Genomic DNA, 8,841 nt, shown 5'->3' on the forward strand with positions numbered 1-8,841 from the left:
TGTATGCATGTGGATGCTGCTTCCATGTATATATGCTAATTTTATGCATGCAACCCCCTTGGAATGCTTTGAAAATTAGCTCCAACATGCATTAACACAGTTTGGCGCTTAAATATAGGCAAATGAATTCCATGTTTAAATTTAGAATCTTAGGTTTTAGGGACCTAATAAGGTGAATTTTTGAGCTGAAAATTTAGGCCTATAATTTCAGCTGAAAATATCTAAATTAAAGTGCCTATAATTTAGACACCTAATTTAAGAACTGAGTATATTTTTTTTATAACATTAACCCTTCATGTTGTTTTTATTCAGCTCTATGAGCAGTGACACCTGAGCGTATTTACGCCAGCTCAGGGCAGGTATATGTCTGGCAGGGTCCCTTACTGCAGCCTTGCAGCACCCATTGTAGTCAATAGGAGTGATTCTATCACTTTTATTTAGTTTTCTCTAATGACAAAATTAGGAAATCTAGCAGAAACAAGCCATGTAGTTTTACTCTATCAATATACCATGGGAGGGTCAGGTAACAAATATAAAAATAAAAGTCCAAGGGTTGCATTTTCATGTAGCAAAAATGATTTTTTAACAGCCAATACCACTTTCTTCAATTTATCTATTTATTTATGTATTTATTTAGATATTTTATATACCATCAATCCAAATAATGATCACAGTGCTTTACAAAAGTAACATTCATACTATAAATCAACAGAACAGGGATTAATATAAATCTGTTGAGATGTTCCTAATACATATTAACTAAGGGGTAGATTTTTTTAAAAAGCGCGTTTGTGTACTTTTGTTTGCGCACCAGGCGCAAACAAAAGTACGCTGGATTTTATAAGATACACACGTAGCCGCGCGTATCTTCTAAAATCCTGGATCGGCGCGCGCAAGGCTGCCGATTTTGGGCAGCTGGCGTGCGCCGAGCCGCGCAGCCTGTCTTTGTTCCCTCCGAGGCCGCTCCGAAATCGGAGCGGCCTCGGAGGGAACTTTCTTTCGCCCTTCCCCTACCTAACCCACCCCCCCCGGCCCTATCTAAACCCCCCCCACCTTTATCCACGGATTTATGCCTCCCGGAGGGAGACGTATATCCACGCGCACCAGCGGGCTGCTGGCGCGCCGAGACTCGACCCGGGGGTGGTTCCGGAGGGCGCGGCCACGCCCCTGAAATGCCCCGGCCGAAACCACGCCCACGGTCCTGCCCCTAAAACACCGCACCCTGCCCCCGAAACGCCGCGTCATCTGGTCCCGCCCCCGACACGCCCCCTTCGAAAAACCCCGGGGCCTACGCACGTCCCGGGGCTCTGCGCGCGCCGATGGCCTATGGAAAATAGGCGCGCCGGCGAGCAGGGCTTTTAAAATCCGCCCCTAAAGGTCTAAGACATCAGGCTAGTAGTACAAGAATTATAATTTAACAATTTTCACGTAATAGTCAGTACGTTGTCTTAAGATACTTACATTCTCTTGTTAATTTATTACTCAGTCTTCAATTATCTTTTGCCCTTCTTGTTGTAGTTCTCTGCATTCTGATGTTCTCTGCATTTTGATGTTTTTAAGTTAGGTTATTTGCATTTTTTCAGTTCACGTTTAAATCTCTTTCTTTCTGGTATCAAATGTAACATCTGAGGTCGAGAATTCCAAAGCTATGAAAAATACACAATCTCTTACTTGTGTCAGATGTGTACTCCGTATTGTAGGCACAGTCAATAGTCCTTTTGTTTTGAAATCATAATGTTCGCTGAGGTGTGTATAGTTGTAGTATCACACCTATCAGGTCGGTATTACTGGAGTGGATGATTTTCAATATTAACATTAATAATTTATAATTGATTCAGGATTGTACTGGCAACCAGTGCAGTGATATCAGCGAGGGAGTGATGTGATCAAATTTCCTTGTTCCTATTACAAGTCTTGCTGAGGCATTTTGTAATAACTGTAATTGTTTTAAGAGACATGCGGAAGGGTGGGCAATAGGGAGTTACAATAGTCTATGTTCGAGAAAATTAGAATTTGTAAAACAGTATGGAAGTCCTCGAAAGTTAGTAAAGGTTTCAATCGATGTAATATACGCAGCTTGGCTTAGCCTACATTAATTTATTTATTTATGTGCCTTTTCATAGTAAGGTTTTCATCTATCTGGATTCCTAAATCCCGTTCTTGATCTAAGGGAGTAATGTGAAAATTACCCAGAATTTCTGCTTAATCAAATGATTTCAGTTTTTTAGTGTTTAATGTTAGTTTAAGTTGAGATAGTTCTTGCTGTATTGCTTTCATATAGGTTGAGAGTGTCGATGCCATATTTTCAAAAGATTTGGAGAATTGGATGTAAAACTTTGTCATTGGCGTACAAGAGGAAGGTAATTCCTAAATCTGCCAGTAATTTACACAAAGGGAGCATATAAATATTGAATAGTGCTGCCGAGAGTGCTGAACCTTGAGGGACACCTGTATCAATATGGAAGGTATCAGATATGTGATTGCCCAATTTGACTTGGAATGTCTTATTAGATAGAAAGAAAGAGAACCATCTGAGAACACTACCATCAATCCCAATATTGCTCGGCTGATGGCATAACAGTGTATGGTCCACATTGTTTAAGGCGGCTGTTAAATCAATTAGCACAAGAAAATAAAATTCATTCGCATCAAATCCACGAAGAACAGGATCCATTAATGAGATAAGTAAAGTCTCAGTTGAGCAATGTTTCCTAAATCCAAATTGGTTTGGGTAGAGAGTATCTTGGTCTTCCAAATAGTATACAAGTTGAGAAAACACTGCTTTTTCAAGTATTTTTGAGAGAAAAGACAAATTGGATGTTGGACGATTGTTGACCCAGTCGTCTACCAGTTTTATTATTTAGGATTGGTTTTATCACAGCTTGTTTTGCCCCATGTGGAACAAATCCTTCTGAGAGAGAATGATTAATTAAGGTTGCGCTTGTCAGAGTGATCATGCTGTGTACTTGTTTCAAGGAACTAGTCACGTGCGAAAATAGCAGGCCTAATTTTATTAATGATTTGACTAATTTCAAGATTACTGTGTCGAATGTGGTCAATTTAGCCAGACCATTTGTTTCTTCAGGTGTTTTTGTTGGTGAACAAGTGGGGAATTACATTTTCAACCTATTGATTTTATCTAAAAAAGAAGTGGCATATTCATTGCACATGTCTTTTGAGAAGTTATAGTTTCTCGAAATGGAGGATGATGGTCCTTGATTAAGTGTTTAACAACTTCAAAGAGAAATTTAGAATTAAATATTACCCCAGGAATCTGTTTAGCATAGTAATCTTTTTTTACTTTATTAATTAGTGCATGGTATTTTGTTAGAAATCTATATTTTCCTAGGGATTCAGAAGACGGGCATTTCTGCCATTGTTTCTCAAATTTTCCAAGGGACTGTTTAGTGCGTTTTAAATCATCATTGTACCATGGCTTCTTTTGTTTAGAGGTATTCCTTTCTTTTTTTAATAGTTTTCATCTGGACTGGACTTAAGTTTTCAGCTATGTCATTGTCAATCTGATCTTAGGAATCAAATGCTGAGGAGGCATTAGCTTGATTTAATTCAAGTAGCTTATTTGTACCCTATTTTAACATCCACTCTCCTCTACATGCAGAATCGGGGCTACACTCAACACATGCATACATTCTCCATGCTTACATACAGCTTTAACTAATGACCCCACACAGCAACATCAAAAACTACCATTCGCAATGTGAGTAGTATTTTTTCATTACAAATGCCTCTACCCCCACAGTGTACCTGTCTACTCGTGCCTCCCAGCTGATTGTCACCCTCCCAGCTGATTGTCACCCTATCAGAGGTTTTCACAGTGCGCTGCTCTGCAGCGTAGAATTACTAGCATTGTTTCACTTGGCGTCGAACTGGGAGCTGGTGCACATTTGAAGTACAAGTACAGCCTTGGTCTCTTTACAAGGACTGGCTCACAGTCCTACACTTAGTAAAATGTTGCAAATAAGATGGAGAGCAGCCCCTGGGATACCTCTGTTTGAGTGCCAGTCAGCTAAATTTTATTTTATTTATTTATTTGCTTTTATATACCGACTTTCGTTGGTGTACATCACATCGGTTCACATAACAACAATTGGAATAGTATGACAAGGGTCGTACTATTTTACATTTAACAAAAAACTGGTTGGAACTGAGTATACAATGTAACAAAAAATTTGCATTTAACAATAACTGGTTGGAACTAAGTTGCTACAATATATGCCATTGACTTGCCTATAGGATTTACTCACATAAGTGAACTTTGCTTGAGTAAATGGCTTTTGAAAATTGCTACAATAGTAGCTACATTTACGCATGTAACTCCTTTTGAAAATTACCCCCAAAGGGAACAAGCTTTAAATAATCGAGTGGCGGAGAGTCTTGAGGGGGCACATGTTTCAGTATAAACATTTGAGCAGGGGAGACAGAGGGTGTTAAATGGGGGGGGGGGGGGTTAGGTGGGGTGGTGGTAGGCGTTTAGGAATAACCAGGTTTTTAATTTCTTTTTGAAAGAGTGGAGGGAGGGTTCCAGTCTGAGTTGGGGGGGGAAGCTTGTTCCAGAGTGTGGGGCCCGCTACAGAGAAGGTGCGTTGTCTGGTGGAGGAGAGGTGTGCTAGTTTCGGGGGAGGGATGATAAGAAGGCCTGAGTTTTGAGATCGCAGATTTTTCTGGCTGCTGAGTGGTTGGGGAGGGTCGTTTGTCCACTTGATGTTTTGGTTGCTGATGGTTTTATGAAGTAAGGTGAGAATTTTGTATTGTGACCGGTGGGGTATGGGGAGCCAGTGGAGTTCTTTTAGTATAGGGGTGATGTGTGCTGAGCGGTTGATGTTTGTGAGTGATCTGGCTGCTGCATTTTGTAGCAGTTGGAGGGGTTTTAATGTGGAGGCAGGCAGTCTGGTGAGGAGGGAGTTACAGTAGTCTAGATTGGAAAGTATGAGGGATTGTAACACAGTGCGGTAATCATGGTGGAAGAGGAGAGGTTTGAGTTTTTTTAGGACTTGAAGAAGCTTGAAGAAGCCCTCTTTGATTGTCCTGCTGATGTGTTTTTTCATATTGAGATCCGAGTCGAGGGTGAAGCCGAGATTTCTGACCTCGTTGGTGAGGGGGGTGTGTGGTTGGCTAGAGGAGAGGTCACTGTCGGTTCTAGTAGAGGATTTGTTAGTTATGTGTAGTATTTCAGTTTTTTTGTCGTTGAGGCAGAGGGAGATCTGAGAGAGGAGGTTCTTTATTTGGGTGGCAAGGGTGTCCCAGAGTGCGATGGTGTTGGTTAGCTTTCTTTGATGGGGAGGAGAATCTGGATGTCATCTGCATAGATGTAGAAAATGAGGTTCAGGCTGGTGAGGAATTTGCAAAGCAGGAGCATGTATATATTGAACAGGGTTGATGAGAGGGAGGAACCTTGGGGAACTCCGTGAGGGAGTGGGTATTGATCTGATTCGCAGTTGTTAAGTTGAACTTTGTAGGATCGGTTGGAGAGGTAAGATTGAAACCAGTTGAGGGTGTTTTCTCTGAGGCCGATCTCCTCCAGTCGTGTCATGAGAATGTCATGGTTTACGGTGTCAAAGGCGGCAGAGATGTCCAGTAGGATGAGTAAGTAGGAGCGACCGGCGTCTATGCCTCTCAGAGCTGTGTCTGTGAGAGATACTAGGAGGGTTTCGGTGCTTAGGGATTTTCGGAAGCCATGTTGGTTGTGGAACATGAGGTTGTGATTTTCTAGGTGCTCTGAGAGTTGGAGGTTCACATGTTTCTCGATGATTTTGGATATGAAGGAGAGGTTTGAGCTAGGTCTATAGTTGGAGAGGTCAGAGGGGTTGAGTTGAGGTTTTTTGAGGATTGGTTTAATTATTGCACATTTTAGGGTGTCGGGAAAGATGCCTTGTTCAAGTGAGATATTGATTATGTCTGCGATGGGTTTGGAGATGATTTCGGGGATGAGTTTGAGAGTCTTGACTGGGATTGTGTCGATGGGGTGTGATAAATGGAGGTATGGGAGTGGAAAAAGAATGGAAGAGTCGAGTGCATGAGTCAGATTTTGTTTCAGTTCTTGAGGGTTAGAGCTTTGTATTTATTTTTATTTATTTATTTAGAGATTTTTATATACCGCAGTACGTAAGGATATACATCACTGCGGTTTACATTTAATAATAACTTAGCAACAGGCTTTACAATTGACATTATTAACTAGAATTAGAATTAATTACAAATAACAGGATTGACGGAGAAACAGTCTGTACAGACCGTGGACCATCCATTAGAGTTTAACATACAATAATGAAATTGAAGTAACTAAAAATATTTACGAACCAACACTAAAACCATAGAGCAAATAATACAATAACGGTGCTGAGTGGGAATACAAATTCTAAATTGATCAATGGATAATTCTATTATATAAAATCAATTAAAATATCATAATCGGGGATGGTGCGGGCAAATGGGAGGTGAAGAATTTAGGGAGGGACAGTGGGTAGGAGGAGTATATATTCATAGTCAAAATATTCATTTTGCTGAAAATAATTTAAAAAGTTACAGTTTGTATTTTTTTGTCTTGTATTGTGGGTTTAATTCCTTGGTGGGAGCTGGCAGATCCCTCTCAGCATTTCTTGAGGGTGGTGAAAGGAAGGGAGAGAGACTTTCTCTCCTTGATGAGCACCAGTCCCCTCCTCTCTCTCTGTCCTTAGCACAAAATGACCAGTATGCCATAGGGTGGCTGAAAGAGAAATGAGAATTAAGAAGTTAAGAGAAATAAGAAAGCATCCTGATGAGATTTCCAGAACAAAGCAAAACATTGCACTGGAAGTGAAAACTGGAGTATAGGCAGGTCATACAGTTCCACACCTATCCATAAGGACCATCTCTTCCATTTCGAAGAAATATTGGATTGGAGGAGTCAGGCTGCTTAAAGAGGGGGCTACATGGTCTGTCTACACACCTGAAAAGATGTAGGAAACAAGGGTAAAAGAGAACAATGTAAGGTAGAAAGAGTTGCACATACGATGGTATAGCGAAACAAGAAAGTTAGATTCTGCAGAAGAGAACTGAAAGGCAGTTGCGGCATTTAGACTTCCCAGCTTGGCTGTGACCTTCCTCTTGCCTGCACATACTGACTTATAATGTCTTCCCATAACCAGAGCAAGTTATGCAGTCTCATTGCACGTGGCAGATGGGTGGGGAGGGGCAGGGCTGTGCATTTGTGATGTAATATAGATGCTTTTCCTCTTCCCCTATTGAGCTGATGAATAGTGCTACGTTTGCATTCCAGCCAGTCCTTCTGCCAGTCTGTATTCAGGAAACCATACTTTAACTTGGACCTTTAACTTGGTCTGGAAAAGATGCTTAGGGAAAAAGAATTACCCATAAGACTATCAGGTTCTTTACTTTCTAAACTGTTTAAGAAACCTGAGTTAACTCTTTTGAGATTTATTTAAAACTATTTCTATACCAATATTTCCTGCCCATTGTAAATCTTCCTTTTATTAAGTTAATTGAGAAGGAAGTAGCAATGCAGCGAGCCAGTGTTTTAGAGAAAATGAATGTTCACCATCCACGGGCAGTCTGGGTTCAGATGGAACTATAGTACTAAAACAGTACTTATTGCTCTTTTTAATGTGATTAGTGTTAAGGCTGACAGTGAATAAGATGCACTAAAATAATTTTCATTGCTATGAGTGTGGCCTTTGACCCCCGTGGATTAGCAGCTTTTATTATCATGTGTGTTAGAACTGAGTATTGAAGGTTCAGTTCTATCATGGTTTTCGTCATTTCTTGCTGATCGTTCCTGCTGAATGAAATGGGGTTCACAGTTGTCTAAGCCAAAAACCTCTATGATGTGGGGTCCCTCAAGGGTCTACATTTGATCCTATATTGTTTAATCTCTACTTAGCCCCTCTAGCAATACGCATTCACAGTCTGGGTTATAGCTGCCATCTTTTTGCTGGCGAAATTCAGATATCTGCTTCCCTAGATACTGGGCCACAGGATGAGAGCTGCTGCATGGCTTACTAAGGTTAAGTTGGGGCAATAATCAAAGCAAAAGTTTTGCATACTTTTGCTTTGATTATTGGTGCAGAGCCAGTGGGGAAAATATACCTGTGGACTTTGCATTAATACAGGCCATTTGGTTATTGCCCTCAGCATGACTGTAGAATGTTTATGTTCCTAAAAATATCAATGAAATTGTATTAATTGGCTCCTGCGTCTGGAGTTTTTCATTTCTGATAAATGAGTTTTCTAGAAGTTGGTGAAGAAAAACTGGAAATATTTGCATTTGAAGTCCTTTCCAATTTAGTGCTTTATGTCTTATTGATGTAAGAAGGGCTCTGTTCAGTGGAGTCAAATGAAAGACATTTTGCAGTGATGAGAACTGATAATCTATTAAAAGAATTGTAAATCAGAAACAACTTGCTTTTCTCTTTTTTTTTTTTTTTTTCTTTTCCCTAGACGCTTGGCTTTATACAATTCAATAAGCAACCTCCAAGCAATAAAATTGCTCTCAGCTCCTCATGCTATCATTTCCAACAATAACTGTGAAAAGTCATGCAGTTTTACACTGAAAATGAAATGACTTCATTAATCATTTCGGAAGATTGATGTGTATTAATGTGTTATCTCCTGCACTAATATTGTTCACACGTGTATACACTATTCACAGGTATGAGTGCCCATCTATTTCTTACGATGGTCTAACTAGAATGCTCCTCTTATTCTTTAGTAGACATACTGAACGTTTTTAATATGGAGCTACACTGTGTACCTAGATAGCCCGCTTATAAAGTCCCTTGTGTAGAAATGATTTTGCAATGTGTAAAGAGCTCTTTCAAAGCACTT

At 40.2% G+C, this 8,841-nt stretch overlaps 1 long non-coding RNA gene across 1 annotated transcript in view; it reads left to right on the forward strand.

The window, feature by feature from the left end:
- Positions 1-8,551, forward strand: part of LOC115075415 — a 98,896-nt gene extending 90,345 nt beyond the window's left edge. Inside the window, exon 5 of the long non-coding RNA XR_003852497.1 lies at positions 8,455-8,551. This is a non-coding gene — a long non-coding RNA (uncharacterized LOC115075415). The remainder of the gene's footprint in view (positions 1-8,454) is intronic.
- The last annotated feature ends 290 nt before the right edge of the window (positions 8,552-8,841 follow it).

Source organism: Rhinatrema bivittatum, chromosome 13 (assembly GCF_901001135.1).
Source record: "Rhinatrema bivittatum chromosome 13, aRhiBiv1.1, whole genome shotgun sequence".
Taxonomy (NCBI): Eukaryota; Metazoa; Chordata; class Amphibia; order Gymnophiona; family Rhinatrematidae; genus Rhinatrema; species Rhinatrema bivittatum.